General features: G+C 36.8%; 1 long non-coding RNA gene across 2 annotated transcripts in view; it reads right to left on the reverse strand.

Annotated features, from left to right (window-relative positions):
• The window catches only part of LOC109261514 (uncharacterized), a 30,142-nt gene extending 12,261 nt beyond the window's left edge, over positions 1–17,881 (reverse strand). For both annotated transcript variants that reach the window (XR_002077422.2, XR_002077423.2), the window contains exons 1-3: positions 17,636–17,881; positions 14,172–14,293; positions 1,594–1,659 (exon numbers count right to left, since the gene is read on the reverse strand). This is a non-coding gene — a long non-coding RNA (uncharacterized LOC109261514). The remainder of the gene's footprint in view (positions 1–1,593; positions 1,660–14,171; positions 14,294–17,635) is intronic.
• Between the last annotated feature and the right edge of the window lie 5,526 nt (positions 17,882–23,407).

Genomic DNA, 23,407 nt, shown 5'->3' on the forward strand with positions numbered 1-23,407 from the left:
ACTGAAGCCACGGCTGGAGTTTGAATGCAAGGCCATATTTGCAACTCTATGCAGATTTCTGTTTTAACATCCTATTTTCATTTCAAATTTAAGAACAGAACATCTGAACCCACTCACTTTAAAATAACTCTTTTGCCTAACTTCCTTATTTTCTTCTTCATTTAGTCACCTATTAGGGAAACTTGATCTTCTTTTATTTGCTACAACCAAATTCGCTCTGAAGCATGTATTTTTTAAAACATGTATGGAGAATTTGTAAGAAAAGGGCACATTTACAAGGGTTTTACTCCCTCGTAGCAGTAAAGCTAACCAACAGAACTAAAAAAAGAGCAATAAAAATGATCTCTATTGACTTTTAGAAAGGTCTTAACCTCATACTACAAATCCAACAGTTATTATCAAGACACAAGTTCAATCTAATGTATACAAAACACTAGTTTCTCAACACAGTGCAGCAAGTGTCATTAAGGTGTTGCAGAAATTAAGTGAAATTCAGGTGTTGCAGAAATAAGCAAACAAACAAATATGAAAGCCACCAATAATATCCACCAGTTAGAGAGGCATGGGCTATACGCATGAATAAACTGTGGGAAAGAACCAAAATATTTTGTCTTGAGCCAATTCTTCAACTGCAGCTCAGCCACAATTGAGGAAAACCTCGAGGCTAAGCAGCTTCTTACTTGATGGGCTACAATTTGGAAGCAGGTCTACTGTGAAACAAACTGCAGACAACAAATGACCAAATACTCAAGGACCTAAAATCAGAAGCACAGAATGTCATTCTGGTTGACTTTTCATCCTGGGTGAACACACTGAAGCAAGAGAACACCTCTTCCCAGCAACACCGTATGTGCTGTTGTGGTACCAGCTGGGTCCTCAGCCAGGCTTACTGGATGTGGAGATTGAGCTCCAACAAATTTTGAGACAAACAGCAGAAAAAAAATCTCTTCTGCCTAAGTCCCACCTCCCTTCCTTTGGTTCGCAGGAAAATGAATGAACATATGCCAACAACACTCAAACCTCCATGTTGTTCGTGAAGAGGAAGGTCTGAGGGGGTTAGAGAGATGTCTCCCACACTAGTTTAAGGAAAATAGCAGAATAGCAGATCTGTCCCCCGCCAAAGGTAAGAAAATTATATGAGAGGAAGGATCATGTGGCTTTTGTCCATTAGTCTATGGTCAATACCTCTGGCAGTACCTGCTACAGAAGGGGCTCAATAAGGATTTGATTAAAAAAAATTATCATTGCAGAAGGTAGGAGTATGGATGTTGAAGTCAGAGATGGTTAGGAGACTTAGATTGGCAATTTTTTGGCTTTGTGTCTTTGGGTAAGTTATATAAATTCATGTAATAATAACACCTATCTCACTGTGGGAATTAAAAGACATAATATATTTAAAGTGTTTAGCACATGACTCTGCTGGTTATCCCAGCTTGGTCCTCCAGCTTGGCTTGCTAGTAACACTATTTTCTACTCTTACCATTTGAGGCCTGCAGAATGGTAAGGGTTCTCCACCATTGAGGATCTTTGGGCTCCTCAACATCCCTTACTGGTTTCTTTAATCCCAACCACAACACTGTAAGGTTTACTTACATGAAAGTTTCTTCAATCTTCTGAATTGGATTTTGCTTCCTGATAGTATTTTGAGTGATATAGGGCCTAGAAAAGAGTAATAATGAGAAAGGATGAACTTCTGGTGGTGGTGTTGGTAAGTGGCATTAGTAATGGTCTTAGCAGTAGTAATCAGAGTAGTAGAGCAATAAGAATAGTGGCAACTGTCATTGTTACTGTTGAAGGGCAGAAAGTCTCAAAGTATGACAGAAAAACTGCTACAGCAAACAAACACAAACAATCTAAAATCTATCTTGTATTCCCTAAGAAGAGAGACAACTTTAGACAATAACAATTTTGCATTATCAAGAAAACGAAAGAAAATGTGGAATTTTTTGATACAAGCTATTAAAAATATTGATATAGGGGCACCTGCGTGGCTCAGTTGGTTAAGCATCCAACTTTGGCTCAGGTTATGATCTGATGATTCGTGAATTCAAGCCCCACGTCAGGCTCTGTGCTAACAGTTAGAGCCTGGAGCCCACTTCAGATTCTGTATCTTCCTCTCTCTCTGCCCCTCCCCTGCTCATGTTCTGTCTTTCTCTCTCTCAAAAATAAATAAACATTCAAAAAAATTTTTTAAGCTTTTGATATAAAATGATTAACTGATGTATTAACTAAAAATAACAGTACTAATAAAGGAAATAATGTAGAAAATTAATGTTGTTACAAAATATTAGAATAAATTTTAAACTAGAACACGTATTAGCAATCTAAGAAATAGGATCAGTAACATACTTGAGAACTTAATTTAAAAAATTCCAAAGAAGCGGTGCCTGGGTGGCTCATTCAGCTGAGCGTCCAACTTCAGCTCAGGTCATGATCTCACAGTTCGTGGGTTTGAGCCCCCTGTTGGGCTCTGTGCTGACAGCTTGTTCAGAGCCTGGAGACTGCTTCAGATGCTGTGTCTCCTCTCTTTAACCGACCCCCCCCCCCAACTTGTGCTCTGTCTCTTTCTGTCTCTCAAACATAAATAAAAGTTAAAATTTTTTTGTAATTCCAAGGAAAAATTTTTTAAATGAGGACTGTTAAATAGATATTAGAATCCAATATATGGATAGTTGATTTTCTGAAAAAGAGAACAGAAAGAGTATTCAAAGAAGTATTAGAATAAAAATACTTTAATGAAATGGCATCATCCTATAATTCAGAAAGTTTCATGGCCCATGAAAAAGAGAAAGAGATGAGATAGAGACAGAGAGAAAAAGCAGATAGAAAAAGGGGGAAAGGTTATCCTGGTGAATTAGTGATCTTTGGTTATGTAAAAATATTATTCATTATGCAGGCAAATAAGTAAGTTTACTTATTGGGCTTCTCATTAGCAGTTTTGGATAAAAGAAAGCAGTAGAACAATATTATTAAAAAGTATTGAGTATAAAATTGTGAACCAAGAATTAAATATTTAATCAAGTTTTTCATATGTCAAAGCTTAGAAAAATAGACTCAATAATTTAAAAAGTCCATTTGAATATTACTCGACAATCAAAAAGAATGAAATGTTGCCATTTGCAACAATGTGGATGGAACTAGAGTGTATAGTGCTAAGTGAAATAAGTCAGTCAGAGAAAGATAAATATCATATGACTTCACTCATGTGGAACTGAAGAAACAAAACAGATGAACACAGGGGAAGGGAAGTAAAAATAAGATAAAAACAGAGAGGGAACCAAACCATAAGAGATTCATAAGTACAGAGAATAAACTGAAGTTTGTTTGAGGGGTGTTCGGTGGGGGGATGGACTAAATAGGTGATGGGCATTAAGGAGAGCACTTGTTGAGGATATCAATGACACAGTCATAGGGGTATAGAAAAACAAACATAGATTATATAGCAAATTACAGAAAACAAAAGAAATAAAAATAAGCTGGAGGATGTGAAACCAAATATGATTATTCAGGGGCACCTGGGTGGCTCAGTTGTTCAGGCATCTGACTCTTGATTTTGGCTCAGGTCATGATCTCACGGCTCGTGGGATAGAGCCCAGAGCCCCATGTTGGTTTCTGCACTGACAGTGTCGAGGCTGCTTGGAATTTTCTCTATCTCCCTCTCTTTCTATCCTTATCCTGCTTGTATGCGTATGTGCACGTGCTCTCCCGAAATAAATAAATAAAATTTTAAAAAATATGACTGTTCAGTAATAATTACAAATAAAATAGTGTTTTAGGAGGGGGCACCTGGGTGACTCAGTTGGTGAAGCATCCGACTTCGGCTCTGAGGTCATTCATGGTCTCACAACTTGTGAGTTCGAGCCCTGCGCTGGGCTCTGTGCTGACAGTCAGAACCTGGAGCCTGCTTCAGATTCTATGTCTCCCCCCTCTCCCTGGCCCTTCTCTGACTCATGCTCCGTCTCTATCTCTCTCAAAAATGAATAAACATTTAAAAATGTTTAAAAATAGACTTTTAGGATAAAATGATTCTTATCCAAAAAACTTAAAATGATGTGCAATCCACAAAAGAGATACTAAAAATACGTGTTTCAGAAAGTTTGAAAATAAATAATGATCCAAAGAAAAATCAACAGAAAACTAGTAGGAATAATGTCAAATTCAACAACTTACTTATGATGTGCCTTGACATAGTTTTCTTCATATTTCTTCTTCCTGGGATTCATTGAGCTTTCTGAATCTTGGGTTTGCAGTTTTCATCAAATTTGGAATTTTTTGACTATTATTTCATTAAATATTTTATTATGTTCCCCCTTTTTCCCGGGACTGAAAACATGCATCTTAGGCTGTATAATATAGACTCATACTTCATTGAGGCTCTAACTTTTGTTGTCTTTCTTTCCTCCATTTCATTTTGGTAGTTTCTATCACCTTGTCTGCAAGTTTCCCCACTTTTCTTCTGCAGTTTCTAATCTATATAATCACAGTACCATTTTTCATCTCTAGAATTTTGATTTGAATGTTTTTTATATCCCTCATTCTTCTCCTCATATGTTCATGTGGGGAATTTAAAAAACATGTTTTAATGCTCTTATTGAATTGTATTACTTATGTCATTTTAGGGTCTGTTCTATTGACTTTCTCCCTCCTAATTATGGAGCATATTTTCTTGCCTCTTTGCATGCATGTTAAGTTTTGACTGTATGCTGGATATTGGTTCCTTTCTATCTCCTGTGCTGAATCTCTCCCTTTTTTGGTATGGGGGATTATTTTTCTGGGACTCACTAAGTTACTTGGAAACAATCGATCCTTTCATATTCTGCTTTTAAAGTTTGTTAGAGCAGGTCCTGGACAGCCTTTAGTCTAGAGCTAATTTGGCTGCTGAGGCAATGCTTTCCTGAGGACTGACAGATGCTCTGTGTAGAGGAGGCCTTTCCACTTGGCTGGTGGGAGCACAAATTATGTTTGGCCCTGTGTGAGCTCTGGGGATTGTTCTGCTCATTCCTTTCCAGTGGGTCTTTCCTAAGTCTTGGGCTGTTTTCTTATACACAGGTGCATACCAACACTGAGCCAAAAACTTGGGGGATCCTTCAGCAAATCTCCCAGACCATCTCTGCATCTTCCTCCTTCTGGTTCTCCGCTGTGAATACTCTATTCATGTTGGCTTTCATGAACTGCATACTGTTTCTTCAACTCAGCAAGACTGCTGGGCTCTGGGTTTGTCTTCTTTCTGGTACCATCCAGAAACTTGCTATAAGCTGGAGCACTCATAGGTCTAAATTCACTTGTTTTCCTTCTCTTACAAATCACTATCCTGTGTTGTTTGTTGTTCAATGTCTGAAAACTATTGCTTCACATATTAGGTATGGTTTTATAATGGTACAATGTGGGAGATCAGTCCCCATTCCTGTTATTCTACCATGTACAGATGGATATGTCCTCATGCTAAAATCAGACAAATTTGAATTCAAGACAAAAAGCATTAAAATGGACAGTTATTTTTGTTACCATTATAATCCATATGAAAGTATAATTGCCTTATACCTTTTGCACAGAATTAATTCTTTCATCTATTCCACAAATTTTGACTATCTACCATGTGCCAACACTTTTCTGTTACTGGACAATTTAAAAGGGGAGTCAATATTCCTACTCTCAAAAAGCTTCTAATGGAACACAGAAAGATATTAATAAATAAACACCTCCAGATAAAATGATCAATAGTGAATGTTGTAGAGAGAAGTAAAGTTGGGTGATATAATAAGTATTTATCAGATCAGAGCTTCCTGAGACATTGGTAATTTCACCTAAGATCTGAGTAACAAGAAGGAAACCACAATGCACAAAACAGGAAGAGGAACATTCTGGAAAGTGGGAATAGTACACACACTCTATTTATGTGAGTGAGCTTGTCTTATCTGAGGAAGAGGGAGAAGGCCAGTGTGGCTAGAGGGTGCTGGGGAAAGGGAAGGATACGGTCACCGAGAGACAGGCTCAAGCCAAACCTATATACTTTGTGAGCATATCAAAGTGTGCATTTATTCTATGTGGAGTTTGGATGGAAAGCTGTTGGGAGATTTTAAGCAGAGGAGCAGGGGAGTTCATTATGACTTCCATGTGAGATTCAAGAATGGAATCAGAAGATTACTAGAGGGTTGATTTCAGTAATCTATGAAGGAGACAGCTGGCTTGGACTACAGTAGTGTTAGTAGAGAGAGTGGGAAGTGGATTGATTTGCAATTTGTATGGAGGCAGATTTAACAAGTCTTACTATTGAATTGGATGAGGAAACCCTTTTAATTTTTGGTTTGAGTGACTGGGTTTGTGGTCTTACCATTTATTTATAGAGAGAAGAATGAAAGACAATCTAATTGGGGGATATAAAATAAAAACAACAACATAAAAAATGAGAAACATAGACACACACCAAAAGAAAAACTTTAAAACACTTCAATTTTCCATTGACCAAGAAGAGAAAAGTAAAAATTAAAAAAAGACCAGGTTTGGAGTAATAGAAATATGTATTTAACCTTATATCATTTTAAAAGAGAATATATCTTTTGTTCCAAGGCTCATGAGGCATTTACATAAATTATCTGTGTATTAGGCATGAAAGGAAATGTCAAAAAATTCTAACATATGGAAATAGTAGAGACCAATTTTACTATAGTACAATAAAATTAGAAATAAATTAGGAAATTCAAATAGAATTAAAATGAATACTCAAATACTTGGAAATTTAAAAGTATGATTTAGAAAATAATTCTTGGGTCAAAAAGGAGCACAAAACTACAATGTAAAAAGAAAAAAATATTGTTAAAAATCTACATAATACATATAATGAATCCAAAGATGTGCTCAGGAAAACTGATAGCTTTAAACTTTTTCATTACTAAATAAGAAAAATAAATAAATCAGTACTCAACCCCCAAAACAGAAAATGGCCAACCAAATAGATACATGAAAAACACTGTAGGGAAGTAACCATACCAGAAAGAAAGACCTAAAATGAATGAAATGATAAATCCAAGGGTAGTTTATTAGAAATGGCAAAAATACATGAATTATGAGCCAGAAGAAAAATAAGAAAACAAACTTATACCATATTAGAAAAGGTATTAAAACATGAAAACATACGCTATACACAACATTATAATGAGTGAGAAAATTTGGTCTAAACATACCCATTTCTAGGAAAATATAAAATATGAAACTTGAGCCAAGAAGAAAAATAAAAGGAGAAATTTATAGAATAACTTTCTTTTATGTCTCCAAGCCACAGATAAGTTCTAGGTGATTTATACTGTTCCAGAGCATAAGGAAAGAAAGCAAACTTCATAATGTTTTAAATGAATTCAGAAAAACTCAAAAACATTATTTTTCAATGGAAACAAAAAAAGTACAATTTCAGTCTAGCCCCATTTGTAAATATTCACATGAGTATCCTAAATAAAATGTTAGCAATTAGAATCCAGGAAAACACAGAAAGTCTTATAAATTCATGATCATAAAGATTCCTTCCAAGAATGCTATAAATGATGATTATTTTAACGAGTAAAAGGGGAAATATTATCATCCCTAATGATTTCTCAAGAAGTATTCGGTAAAAGTCACTATTTCTGATTTTTTTTAAAGTATTATGTGGGTTGTACCACAAACACACATACACACACACACACACACACACACACATACATACATACACACACTCATGGTATATATTTTATACATAACACTAAAAGTCTGTGTTGAACTTAACTGTGTATCAAACAGACTAATTCTGGGAAATATAGTCAAATAAACTTAGGAATTTCTCCATTAAAATGTTTTTATTACAGGTTTATAAAATGTAAAAAGCACAATAAAAGCCTTACGACACTGTGTAAAAGAAACTTGTTTAACTGTAATGGATAAACCAACAAAAAACCTTTTTTTTTCAGTGCACTATTAACATGTCCTGAAAGACTTTTCATCATGATCAGTTTTGAATTCATATACTAGAAAAGTTCCATTAAGATCAAGAGCGTCATTGTCATGTTAGCCATTGCCACTAGACAATAGAATGAAACACAATATTTTGATATTGGAAATAAATAGGTGAAATTATAATTTTTGTAGATAATATAATTATGTGGAATTTTCCAGAGAATACTAAAAAAATATGAAGTACATTAAGAGTTTATAAAAGTGGCCAATAACAAAATTAACATATAAAACTATACTTTTCTTTATAAACAGTAATTAATTAGAAAATAAAGGTCATAAGCTACAATATTAAAAACAAAATATTAAATTATCTAGATAATAATAAACTTAGAAATAAATATGTAGAACTTTACTTTGAGGAAAACTCTGAAACTACCAAGCACCATAAGGAAGACTTAAATAAAAAGACAGTTCTTAGTCCTATAGTTAACGCTAAATATTTTTAAAATGTAAATTCTCCTGGAAAGCATTTATAAATGTATATAATTCCATTTAAAACACCAACTGGATTTTTTGTAATTTAATAGAAAATGATTTTAAATTTTAACTGGCAGTATAAATTCTGGAAAATGTTTAAGAAATTCTGATGAAAGAGAGAGTAAGGAGATATATGCTTTCAAATAGAAAAAATATATTATAAAAGAGCAGTCATAAAAATAACTGTATGCTGTAGGAACAAACTGACATTAATGGAAAGGACCAGAGAAACCATGAGTAAGCACATCAGTGCGAGAGTTTAGTGTGATAAATATGACATCTGATGTCAGGTGGAGGGGTGCAGGATTAGTTATGCAAAAAAGGTGGTGAAATAATTGAGGAGCCCATTGAAGAAATGAAACATCCCCAACAAATTGTAGGTTGATTAAATGTTTCTAGAAAATTAAATTATTAGATAACGCATAAATCAAAATTTTTATAATGTTGAGGAAGTTCCTTCTAAATTTTCTTTTTTTTTTCTTTTTTTTCTTTTTTTTCAATTTTTTTATTTTTTGCACTGTTGGTGGGAATCCTTCTGAATTTTCAAGCATATTGTACACATGCACAAGAGAAGAGAGAGAGAGAGACAGAGAGATAGAGAAACAGAGAGAGAGAGAGACAGAGAGAAAGAAGAAAAACATAAAAGCAAGGATGAATAGATCTTGATAAAATAAGAGAGAACTTGTGACCTGCAGAAATATAGTAAATGAGTTTAAAAATAACCTCAGGAACCAGGAAAAATACTTGCAACATGTATAATAGATGAAGAGCTAATTTCTCTAATATTAATAAATACATTAAAAATAAATTTAGGGGTGCCTGGGTGGCTCAGTCGGTAAGCATCCGACTTCAGCTCAGGTCATAATCTCACGGATCATGGATTCCAGCCCCACATCAGGCTCTGTGCTGACAGCTCAGAGCCTGGAGTCTGCTTCCTACTCTCTGTCTCCCTCTCTCTCTGCTCCTCCCCTGCTCATGCTCTGTCTCTCTCTTCTCTCAAAAAAAAAAAAAAAAAAAAAAACAACCAAAAAAACAATAAAACATTAAAAAAACTTTTTTAAAACAAATTTAAAAACATACATACCATGATAGGAAAACAGGCAAAGGAGATGAAAGGCATTTCAGAAAGGAAAAGCATAAATGACCAATGAATATTTGGAAGGATATTCCACTTTATCAGTAATCAAAGAAATGAAACTATCAATGAGTATTTTGAAGAGAAGCACATAACAAAACTCATTATTTTGGAAACATGGGGACATTCTTACTTGAAATACACATTTGAGCAACTTTTCTAACAGTGTTTAAAATGCTTATCAAATGTAAAACATATATTTTTTAGTCTAGCGATCCAACTGCTATATTAATTAAACCAAGAAAATAATCCTGCAAGTATGTCAACACTCATAAATGAGGACGATGATGTGTGGTTTTACTTTGGTGTGCTCTGTCAGCGTTCACATCGGTGTTCTGATATCTTCAACCAAAGAATTCCGATTTCCTTCTTTATGTTTAATATAAAAGTAGAAACAACTGCATGTTTGTCAAGGGAAGCAAAGAAGTAAGTATAGTACTGTAAATGAAACAGGGGAGGTCGATAAAGGGGATTAAGAGGACACGTGTGACGTGCCCTGAGTAATGTACAGAATTGTTGAATTACTATACTGTACACCCGAAACTAACATAACATTGTATGTTAATTATAGTTCAGTTTAAAAAAGAGAGAGAAGTAAATGAAATCTATACTATCATTGAGATCAGTGAGACAAATCTTTTACTGACATTGTTTAATAAAAAAAAAAAAAAGATTAGAAAAACAGTATGTACAGTGCATTTACTTAAAACTCTTGACTGTATATCCATGAAAAGAAAACTGTCCAGAAACAGGTTCAGCTAATCATTTAGAGGGTTTTTTTTTTTTTTACCTGAACTGTGGAATTTGGAGTGATTTTTTCATTTCATCTCTGTATTATTTGATTTTTTTAAACAAATACTATCTATTACTTTTACAATTATTAACACTACAAAATATGTAAATTTAGAGAAAAAGGGATATGTCTAAGTAACATAATTTTAAAGTGGAACAGAAAGAAAGTAATTATGGAAAAGGCCTTCATATCGAGACCAAAGTCTACAATAGTTTTAGAATGGAGAGAAGCTAGATTGTAGGATTTTAAAAAAAGAAAAAGAAGAGCTATAAGAGATACATTTGGAACTTAGACTGGTTTTTCTTTTCCCCGTATTCCATTACCTCTTTTGTACTGCTCCAGCTTTCTCATCTCTTTTCTGCATTTTCTGCATTTCAATATTTAAAAAAAAATTTAATGTTTATTTTTCAGAGAGAGAGACAGACACAGAGTGTGAGCGGGGGAGGGGTAGTGAGAGGGGGAGACACAGAATCTGAAGCAGGCTGCAGGCTCTGAGCTGTCAGCACAGACCCTGATGTGGGGCTCCAACCCATGAGATCATGACCTGAACCGAAGTCCAAGGCTTAACTGACTGAGCCACCCAGGCGCCCCTCTGCATTTCAATATTAATCTCCTCTCCTTCTTTACCTTAGAGATGACACCTGGTGGTATGCTATCTAGCTCCCCATTTCTTCTCTCACATTCCACTAAATGATCCATACCACCCCCTCACAAAGAGGTGTGCAAGCATAGGAAATGTTTTATGTAGGTTAAAAATGCACAAACAGGGTCTTGGATAGAAATACCATGCATTGGAGCAAGAAATATATTGATTTAAACGCTGCTTTGTTAGGGGTTTTTTCTTCAAAACCTATCCCTACCTTTTTAACACTTTATGTTATCCTTCTTCTTTGCTTCTGTCCAATTTCTTCTCTATTGCTTGCTATTTTCTCTATGGCCTGCAGACTTTCATCCATCTTTCACACTTACCCTCTGCCCCTGCTTTCATTCTTTCTTTCGATAGCTGTTTCCTTCCATTTTGAACCTATGTAACATGTTAAAACTGGAGGCCTAGAGTTGTTCTTCTGAGTGTAAAAGGTAGTAGGTAGAACACAGTAATTAGTTTTTGTTTATAGTAAAGACAGCACATCAAAAAGAATAACAATGGGTGAACTAAAGAAAAAAGACCACACAGAGTCAATACCACCTGATAAACTGCACACACTGGGAAGTTAACCTCGTAATGAAGGAGTTGTGTTTATGCTTTCATGTTTTCTAAAGATACTGCTGTAAGAATGACCGTTTTGCAGGGAAGAGAATGCGTCTTATTATATAGCAGTACAGTTAACCTTTAAATGCTGGGGTGGGGTTAGGAGGGTTGACCTCCCCCTCCCCCTGCACAGTGGAAAATCCATGAGTAACTTTTGACTTTCCCAAAACATAACGCTAATAGTCTACTGTTGACTAGAAGCCTTACTGATATCATAAACAGTTCATTAACACATATTTTGTATGCTACATGTATTATATACTATATTCTCACAATAAAGTAAGTTAGAAAAGAAAATGTTATTATGAAAATCATAAGAGGGAGAAAGTACATTTACATAACCATGCTGTACTTACTGGGGAAAAAACCCCCAAGAAACAAAAACTGTGTGTAAGTGGACCTGTGCAGTTCAAACCGGTGGTGTTCAGGGATCAACTGTAATTAGTTCTTATTCATAGTAAGTCCTAGTACACTGCCTCCTCCCTCCCTTATTTCCTCCAAGCCCTGTGATTCTCTCCCTCCAGGTGATGCTTTGGATCATTTCACTTCTTTCCATCTCCCATCCCCACACACAGCAGACGCCTCCCAACAGGCCTCCCCATCTTCAATCTGGACCCTCTAAAACCCATTCTACACATAGCAGCCAGGGTTATCTTTAAAAATATTTATATGATCATAGTAATCCTTACCTTAACACCCTTAAATGACTTCCAATGCTACTTAGAAGAGAATTTAAAGTTGTTAAAATTTAAAAATTTAAATTAACATGTTGTATGATGTCCTGCATGACCTTGCCTGGGCCAGCTTCCATGACTTCCTCCCAACACTGAGCCCCTCATTCACTGACCTCCAAACTCACTGGTCTTCTTTTAAGGTCTAGATGGGCCAACTACTTCCTACCTCAGGGCCCACATGCAAGCTGATCTCCCTCGGTGATTCTTTCCTTCCCACTCTTCACCTGGCCAACACTTTTCCCTCAAGCCTCACTTGCGGCAGATTTTGTGGTTCTCTTGCTCATTACCTCTTCCAATCTCTTCTGGTATAGCATCCTGACTGCATTACTCATACAGCTTTGCTGTCTGAGTTCTGAATGTGATTTATGTTTACCAAACAGAAGCTCTCATGGAAGGCTTGAATCCAGAACTGAGTTAACTGGAGAGAAAAGCAGGGTTTGAGGCGACCATTTTTATGAAGCAGAGCTTAGCCTAGGGGATGTGGTTCTGGGGTCAGCAGTAAGAATTATCAGCTCTCTGATTCTGGCAGAAGTAGTAGCTCCTTTCATGGTCCTTCTGTGGTATGGCTTTGGGGACCATTTATGGCAGCTCATTCTAGGGACTATAGCTGAACCACTCATTCTGAAAGCCATTTAATACCCTGCAATGAATACTTTTGCATTTAAGGCTACCTAACACAGATTCTGTTATCTATGGCTGAACCTTGACTGTCCCTCCTCAATCTTCAATCAGACTCCTCAGTTGTACTCTTTAATTATATTTGACATTTCTTTCAGAGCACTTGTTCTAATTTGTAATTACATATTTACTCATGTGTTGGTCTGTCTCAGTTGTTAGATTATCAGCTTCATGAGAACATAGTAAGTGCTTAACACACAACTGTTGAAGAAATTAATAAAGCAAAACTATATTAAGATTCTTCTTTACTTACTGCTTGATTACCTGCTTTCCTTAGGTTCTAGAACGGTAGATATATTGGTTGTTTGGATATAACTGCTGTTAGTGATTGTCATTATTCATTCTGCATTCACCCAAAGTCATCTTGTATTGTTTTACCCTGGCAATACAGACTCCATTAGAAGTTCCTTCTTGAATCTGATCTCGCTACAATGACTAGGGTTAAACTAAGTTTCCCTAACATCCACTCTTGGATATGAAAGAATGTATATTTTGCAGAGAAAGTGTGTAAATAGTGGAGCACAATAAATCTGATATGAGATTTGGACAATTAGGCTAATGTGTTCCTGCTATACAAAGTCTTATTTGGGGTTTTTTTTTTTTTTTAGTTTATTCTGAGAGAAAGAGAAACAGAGAGAGAGAGAGTAGGGAGGGGCAGAGAGAGAGAAAGAGAGAGAGAGAGAGAGAGAGAGAGAGAGAGAGAGAATCCCAAGTGGGCTCCACACTGCAGCATGGACCCCGATGTGGGGGTCGAACTCACAAGTGTGTGAGATCATAACCTAGGCTGAAATCAAGAGTTGGACGCTTAACCAACTGAGCCACCCAGGTGCCCCTTTGGGTTTTTGATATCCAACTAGAAGAAGAAAAAAAAGGTTAGTGACAGGAAAGAGCAGAACATTATTGAAACTTGGTTTCCTCAGTTGTATCCTATGTCTTTCACATTAGACAAATTTTTACAGGTGTTTCATGTTAAAGGATGAAACATAGTTAGACCTAGAAAATCATCCATTATGCTATATTTCATATGAAGGAGGTCAGTGGGTAGATAGCACAAGATGAAACAGAAGGAAATAAGACAGCTAAATCATGCAAAGAATGAGCTAGCAGACTCAGAAAGCTTACCTTTTATGAATGGCATGTACAAGTGTTCATGTGCAGATCTAGGTCATCTTTTGGTGACCTTTGAAGAGAGCAAGCCTGCTCCTCTTCCTGGATTCCTTATATCAGTGAATGAAATTACCAACCTAGGAACCCAGACATTAACCTTGATTCTTCCTTCTTTCTTATGGATTCAACTGCTTCATCCAATTTGATCAATAACCACATTCTTTAAATTTCCCTTTTCTTAACCTTTTTTTTTGGCTCTAATTTGACAGTATTATTAAAACAGCCTCCTAATTGGTTTTCCATCACTTCAATTTAGAATGATATGCCTAAAATCCAAATATTATCATATTACTCCCTGCTTAAAATCCTTTAGTGGCCTCCCTTTTTAGTCAGGCAAGACACTTTATGACCCCTTCTCATGCCTTACCACTCCCCCACCCATGCCCTCTTTCTACTATCTTTACTGAAATACTTTAAATTCCCAGAAGGCATTGGATCCTCTCCCTACTCCCCATCCCCCCAGGTTTTTGCACTCACTGCTCCATATCCCTGTTTCCCATACTCTTTGTTTGGCTGACTTCAACTCAGTTTACAGGATTCCGTTTAGATATCACTTCTCTAAGAAACCTTTCCCAAACCCCAGTGCTTGGGTTACACTTAAACTTCATGGTTCTCTAAAAAATCCTATCCCTATCATAATTCATCATCCTTCTGAATTTGCCTCTTGACTTGTCTTCTTGTCCATTAGGATTAGGTTTTGTTTAATATTAAAAAATAATAACAGTGACTTAAACAAGTTGGAGGCTTATTTTTATTTATACAAAGGAAATCAATAAATGGGCAGTCCTGTGCTGGTGTGTCAACTTCAAAGTCATCATGTTTCTAGGACCTTCTATTTTTCTAAACTTCCACAACACATGGTTTCCATCCCTAGGTTGCCGCATGTCCAGGAGAACTCCAGCAATTATGTCTCCCTATCAGACAGTAGGAAGGAAGAGAAAGCAATGGATAAAAGATGGATTTACTGTTTAGTTTCCTTCTATAGTGCTTTCCTGGAAGTCTCACCCAATACCTTACCTTACTTTTTATTGTCTACCCCTAGCTACAGGGGTGACTGGGAAGTGTTACTTTTTCATTGGGCACATCGATGCTTGCCTTTACATGGTAAGGAAGAAGGGAAGGAGGGATTTTGAGTAGACAGCCAGCAATCACTGCTACGCTGGGCTATTTCTTCTTCAAGGGCAGGACTATTTGTTTTGTTTTGTTTTGTTTTTTGCATTGTCCTCAGACCTGAGCAGCACACCACACACTGAGTAGATGTTCAATAAGTATTTGCTGAGCCAAATGCATAAATGGTTTAAAAATAAATAGTATAATATTGGCATGCTAACAGACTAGATTGTGCTTCCTCATATATGAAATAGAGAGTCTCCAAAGTTTTTCTTTTTCAAGTTGTGTAATTATTTTTTATTTTCTAAATAAAATCTTATCTAGAATCCGATATGGAGCAATAAAAGTGGAATGCTGGGCTTGGAGCCAAGCAGCCTGCATCTTGATTTGCTCTCCCCTTCTAGATTCCCCAGGAAGAGCCCTGTAATATCTTTTTAGTACTCCAGGCCTTCACAAATCACAATTTGAAGACAACTGGACTCATGATCCCACCAGCGCAGGAATCTCTGAATTAAGGTACTATCGTATCATCAGGAAATAATCAACCCAGCTTGTTATCGACAAAAATTAAGCCAACTCTTTTGTCCCTGACAATGATGTCATCCATTCTTGGAATACTGAAATGCTATACCAAAATGCTGAAGTAAGAAAAGATGCAATTATAATGGCAAATGCAAAACATAACTTGGTGGTCTATATGGAATATCAGAAAGAAAACATACAGTCCTCTTCAGTTTCAATTTTGCCTGTTCTCAAGGTGTAACTCATATCCTAGTTCATCCATAAAGTCTTCACAGATATTCCCCGACTACCCACTTCTAAAGTAGATGTAGGGACTGGATGGAACTTGCCCATTAGATGCAGATCATGGAGTCAAGGGGAGATATAGTATAGAACACTGAGGAGTAAAGCTGGGATGAAAAAGTCAAGCAGACAGTGGGGCACAATTAATCTTCAGATGGTCAGAGAGGTAAAAATAAGTATGAGGCAAAAAGTTAAATACTAGCATAGAGTCAATGGATTTAAAAGAAAAGGTAGAAGAAAGTACGCAAAGTAGTTAGCATATAAGGCTTTTTATCGGTTAGCTCTGACCACCATTGTAATAGCTACGATTCACTTTAACTTTAATATATGCTAGCATTTTAAAATTTTTTTTAATGTTTATTTATTTTTGAGACAGAGACAGAGTGTAAACAGGGAAGGGGCAGAGAGAGAGGGAGACACAGAATCTGAAACAGGCTCTAGGCTCTGAGCTGTCAGCACAGAGCCTGACGCGGGGCTCGAACCCACGAACTGTGAGATCATGACCTGAGCTGAAGTCCGACTCTTAACCGACTGAGCCACCCAGGCGCCCAAATGCTAGCATTTTGATGGGAATTTTACACATGTTCTTCTTAGTCTTCATACAAACCTTGAAAAACTGCTATTACTATCCCCATTTTTATCAACAAAGTAGCTGTGGCTTTAAAAAGATCAATTCTTCGTATCTTTGATGGGAAAGAAGGAACTATGAACTTGTGGTTCAGTATGTCTTAATCCAGTGCTGCTCTATGTTCTTTCCAACACCAAGATGTTGCTGTGATTGCTGAATTATAGTGCTCTCAGAAAGGATCTTCCTCTTTCATCAGTTTGGCTAATGGCTCTTCAGAGAGGTGTTTAAGACTGCTTCTGTAAATACAGCCTTTAGGGTGAGAACTGAAAAACTTGGTATTTAATGGTAATTATTTCTATTTACTCTTACTTTATGAACTCAGAAGTCTGCACAAACATTGACTCATAAATTGTGAGGTAATGGGTGCTAAACAACATTGACATTTATTATTTTCATAGTACAGTCTATCTTCGTCTTTGATCATCTCCAAAATATACCATCACATTCCTATTGGAAGAATCTCCTTTCATGGTTCAGAAAGGGTCCTGTTTCAGTGGGCAAGGACCTTCTACTGGGACCCCCTCCTGGGGGTTAAATTATGAATTTAAATAGTAGTTAATCAAGGAAACAAGATGCTACAGTTGTCCTGCCCCCACTGACCTATATAGTTACATCTTTCTCATCTTACATTTTCCTTTTTCCTCACTGCCTGGATCTCCACCCCCATCCATCACTGGAAACCAGGTTGAACCCAGCAGTGACTAAATCTCTGAACCATCTCACTCCAACTAATTCATTGGTTGCTGATTGACTGAAAGGCCAACTTTTCCCTTTTAGACTATTTCTGTAAATTTCACCAGTGAATCATGTGTCATCAAATGGCCATTGAGTCTCCTTAACAGAGAGACAAATGTTACCAAAGTAGAAGCAGTTGTACCTTTTCCTGGAGAAGTTGTTAGAAAGTGTACAAAGCTTTCCACAGCTGTACAGGACTGCACCTGGAGTGGTTCAAGGCTCTATTATATCCATTTTCTGAAATATTCTTCTGGTTTGGCCTCCTTTTCAGAGGAGGAATGTCTTGGGCTCCTTCCCACCAGCATCTCTTTCCTTCCTTCTGGCTGAGAACCATCCCCAGCCTTCTGGGCACTGATGCCTTCAAGAACAAGATGGCATGTGAAATAAGAAATAATTAGATTAATTAATCATGTAATTTAAAGTGAATAATTTACTTTCATCTGAATTATTCAAATGTTTTAAATTTGATGGATTTTTTTGGTAACTTCAATTATATGAATCATTGGCTCGAGTTATTCTGGGTGAATAGAGATTGCCTACATTTTTAAATACAATAGGTCCAACATGTAAGAATTTGATTTTGAAATCCTATGCTACATGAATTTCAAGCTCCTCTCAGGAATATATGGAGCAAGGAGAAAAAAAGGACTTATTGTGATTTTGAATAGTTCAGCCAGTCTTCACTGGATTGTTAGTATTTTTCATTTTTTTGACATATGATTAGCTAATTTTCTTACATGCCTGTAATGATTTATGTTTTTATATGCGATCATTTCTTTGGTTATCCTTACACTCTTAGCATAGTGTTGGGCACATCCATGGCACTAGTAAAAATGTACTTTGAAACTGATTTTTTTAAATAAAATATTCTAGGGGCACCTGGGCGGCTCAGTTGGTTAAGCATCTGACTTTGGCTCATGTTATGATCTCGCAGTTCATGGGTACAAGCCCCGCATTGGGCTCTGTGCTGACAGCTCAGAGCCTGGAGCCTGCTTCGGATTCTGTGTCTCCCTTTCTCTCTGCCCTCCCACCACTCATGCTCTGTCTCTCTCTGAAAAATAAATAAAAAACATAAAAAATATTTAAGGTTTAAAAATAAAATATTCTAGTGTGTGGATTATGATAAATACCAACTTCTCCTACTGGCCACTAGTGATAATAGTAGGATATATTCTCATGGAACACTTAGAGTAGGATTTTGTATTGTGATGGACTTTCTTAAAGATAAGCAAATAATGGGCTATTTTAAAAGCTTCAAACACTTATGTTAAAATACATCTGTTTCTTAATTGCCCTGAAAATCTTTCCCAGTCTGGGTGTTGTAAGTGGGGCTTCCCTAAAAATAAGCAAGAGTTCAAAATTGGCCACAAATAAGCCCAAAGAGAATAAATTTAAAATGTGGCTCCCTGCCATCTTGCAATGTTCTTACAGTAAATGGGAAGTGCTATGCCCCCTCCCTTAACTATTCTTTGGCTGATGGCTTTTCTTGGGAATATATTTTCCTAGAGAAATCCTACGAATGGTTGTTTCCTTGAAAGGGCGTGTGCTTTTGCTGGTGAATGTTGATATAGGAAGAAGATGAAAGAAATGTGAAGGGCTAGAAAGGCCCCACAGTTGGTGTAGGGGAAGGGGCAGGGAGAGATTCGTGTTTGTTGAGTCCCTATTTTAGCTAAGTGCTAACATCTAACATAATTTTTACTCTGTTAGATGATATTATTGCCCATTTTATTGATGAATCACTGAAAATTAATGAAATTGCCTAAATTCACTTTTCTTTCAGAAAAAAGGGAAGAATTTGAAGTTAATAGATTGAAAACAGAATAGTAGGTCTGTTAAGAAGGAACACCTATGCTGCTTCTCTTCGTCAGCCTAGAAGCAGGTCACACAGGGTTGGATCTCACTCGGGCAGACATGAGCCCTACACACCAGCTTCATCTCCTCCTGATGGGAGATGTCTGATGTCTAATTAACAAAGGACTATGCTTTTAGTACCATAATCAGAAAGGAAGGTTCAGATGTAAATACCCTGAAGAAAGGCAGCACATAGCTTTCAATTAACACTCAAGTGTTAATAACAATTATGCTACTATACTTACCAAGCATATGGTGAGCACTTGACATATAATTTCTATTTGATTCATAATCACCTTAAAAGTGTTATTTACATGGTAAATATGAAGCAATTATAACTTAGAGTAAATTATTATCACAAGGAATGAAAAGGCCAGTATTGGACACCAAATCTTTTTTTTTCCTTAACTCCCTATAATTTATTTTTTTATAATTTATATCCAAGTTAGCACATGGTACAACAATGATTTTAGGAGTAGATTCCTTAAGCCCCTTTCCCATCAAATCTCTACTCTTAAATGCAGTAGTAATCACGTTTCAGTGTCGCATGTGAAATTAAAAGTGATTATTATCTGGACATTTACTGGTTTTTTTGACCACCTGACCCCAAAGGGGTATTGTTTTTTTGGTAACCTTACCCTCATTTTCCTACTCTCAGTACAAGTGCTTTTTAGTGGTTGACTCCATTTTCAGAAACAGAAGTTGCCCCAGATGAGTCTAAAACTGGTCAGCTCGCACCATCTTCTTGGCCATAGTTATTGGTTCAAGATGGGCATGTATGGAAATGAGAACTGATAAAACACAGAACTAACATTTGGGCTTCTGAGAAAGAGAGACTTTATCTATTTCTTGCAGATTTGATAGTATGAGTGTGAAGTCGGGTGCTGCAGTTATTTTGTGATGATCAGGATGAGTCTAAAGCTGCCAATGCCTACCACCTGGAACATGGGAATGGAGAATGGCACAACTAGTCCTTATGAGTCAGAATAGAGAGATGAATCCTGATGGTCATTTGTCCCTGATTCAGACTCTACCAGAAGATATCATTATTGAAATACTCTACAATTATATGAGACAATGCTTTCCTTTTTTTGTTTATGGCAATTTGAGTTTCCTATTATTTGGGAGTGAACAAATCCTGATATTTTAATTTTACTCAAAAGCACTAACCATAAAAGCAATTATTACACTAGTTAACTAGACTACACTAAAATTAAGCCCTTATCCATGTGAAAAGTCATCATAATTTGGAAGACAAGATCCCACACAGTAAAAAATATATAACACATAAAATTGAAGGATTAGTATCCCAACTATGTAAAGAATCTTACAAATCACACCATAATGACAGAAAAAGTAACACATTCATTTTTATAATAAAACTGGCATATATGCACAAAAATTATTTTAAATGATTTAAATGAAACATGATTTCCTGTTAATACCACACCTCCATTCTCCCTGCCCAAAGATATACATTTTTGATCTTTTCTCTTTGCAATATTCTCTTTGTTAAACCAAAATATATACTAACATGTATACTTTATATCAGTAAAACTGTATCATGGTATGGGTATGCATATGAGGAAGGACCCCTCAGCCTGGCTGTTCCACACACAGTACATACCCCCTAGCCAATCTCTCTCTAAAAATGTTGACTTAGAGGGGCACCTGGGTGGCTCAGTTGGTTAAACTTCTGACTCCTGGTTTTGGCTCAGGTCACAATTTCATGGTTGATGAGCTTGAGCCCTGCATTGGGCTCTGCGCTGACACTGAAGCCTGCTTGGGATTCTCTTTTTCCCTCTCTCTCTGACCCTCTGGCAGGGCTCTCTCTCTTTCTCTCTTGCTTTCTCTCTCTCTCTCTCAAAATAAATTAATAAAATTAAAAAAATTTATTTAAACATGTTGACTTACAGATGATGGGCTTTCCCCTCAGCTGCAGGAATACTGTGTGCTCTGAGAGTAGCCTGTTTTCTCAATTCAGTCTTCAGCCTTTCAATGTGATCTCTGGAACCTCGTCAAAATAATCAGTGCAATAATTTCACCCTTTTCAATTGTCAGTGTTGCTATCAATTCAATGTCAGTGGTACACCTCTATTTTTATTTCCATGGGATCTAAGGAAGAGAGGTAAACATATTTCCCCAGTCTTTAATTTGGAAGCTATGGTAAGCAGATTTCTCAGATGGCCCCCAAATTCTCATCTCCTGGTATACGTGCTCCTCCTGGTTATCAGGCAACACTAATCTAGGTGTTGTTGGAAGTGATTTTGCAGATGTAAAGTCCCAAATCAGCTCATGTCAGATTGTCTGGATGGGTCTCATCTAATCACACTAGCTCCCAAAATTTGAGTCAAGAGGTCAGAAATGGAGGAGGCCAGAGATCTGAAGCACAGGAAGGAGTCTATGCACCATCACTGGCTTGAAAATGGAGGGGGCCATGTAGCAAGGAGTGCAGGTGATCTCCAGGAGTGGAGAGTGGTCCCCAGCTGACAGTCCACAGGGATACAGTGCCCCCAGTCCTACAATCACAAAGAATGAAATTCTGCAAACAACCTGAATGAACTTAGAAGCGGATTCTTCCTCAGAGCTTCCGGAGGGCAAATCAGCCCAACTGATCTTGATATCAATTTTTAAGCCATGAGCAGAAAGCCTAGCCACATCATGCCTGGACTTCAGAACTGTGAAACTAATAAATGGATGTTGTTCTAAGCCACTGAGTTTGTGGCAACTTTTACACAGCATAGGAAATGAATAAAAAGTCTAACTTCAAATACCAATCTCAGAAGTTCTGTCCTTTTAAAAAGTTCCACAGGTATTAACCTCTCAGGTTAAGTGCTGGAATTGTACTCTACTGTCTGAAAGCAAGTCTCCTGCGGTAGATTGATTAGTGAAGAAGCACCACGGTACTGGATCAGGGTCATGATCTTTTCTCACAAGAGGAAATTTCTCAGGAGTTTTAGAAGCCTTGAAGGTTGAGAAAAACTGAGAGTCCTGCCTGGATGGTGAACTTTTTGTCAGGTTGAATTCTAGACATTCATTCATTCAATAAGCATTTGTGAGCATTGACAACACTCCAGGTACAATAGTCTATTGGATAAAACTTGTGCAAACAACATGCAGTAAATACTGTAATAACCTTGCTAGTCAAAGTGTGAGGCACTTGGGAGTATCCTAAAAGTACTGAATCTCAGACCTCACAAGAGACCTACTGAATCAGAATCTGCATTTTAACAACACCCAGAAGATTTGTTGTTTTTCTTTTAATGTTTATTTATTTTTGAGAGAGAGAGAAACAGAGTAGGGAAGGGACAGAGAGAGAGAGGGAGACACAGAATCCGAAACAGGTTCCATGCTCCGAGCTGTCAGCACAGAGCCCGATGCAGGGCTTGAACTCACGAACCGTGAGATCATGACCTGAGCCAAAGTTGGAGGCTTAACCAACTGAGCCATCCAGGCACCCCAAGTCAGCTTCAGTCTTATAACGATAATATTAAACATAGTCTAAGGAAGAGATATTTTCTGTCTCTTAGAAATTAAGGTGATATAACTGATTACTAATAGCATAATAATCATTGCCTTTGGCCAGTAGGTTAACTCTGAACTTTATCCACAATTAAGAAAAAAAAAATGTTTTTCTTGACATTTCTATTGTCCCGTCCAGCTTGCATCACATTTCATCTATTACATTCTTCATATAGCTCAGCTTATCTTCAGACTAAGAAATTATTTTGATTTATCCTAAAGAAAAGAATAGAGAGGATTTTGTGGAGATGGAACGGAGAGAGAGGACATATGTGAACAATAATGGGATAGAGCATCAGAAAGTCAAATCAAGTAAGACTGAGGGCATTATTGCAATAGATAGATGGGTTGGTCTGAGTGATTTATACATCACTTCTACACCAAAATTACTTGGAAGTTATTAAGATGGTGGGATAAACACTTGTTGAATCTGAACTATCAAATTAAATGAACTTTCATTAATTGCTTCTACCTGTAGTACCTGACTCCGCCTTTCCAGAAACGCTTCTCAAATCAAACATAATTGTAGATACATGAAGAT

Source organism: Panthera pardus, unplaced genomic scaffold (genome assembly GCF_024362965.1).
Source record: "Panthera pardus isolate Hobbes unplaced genomic scaffold, ASM2436296v1 HiC_scaffold_16, whole genome shotgun sequence".
NCBI classification, from domain to species: domain Eukaryota; kingdom Metazoa; phylum Chordata; class Mammalia; order Carnivora; family Felidae; genus Panthera; species Panthera pardus.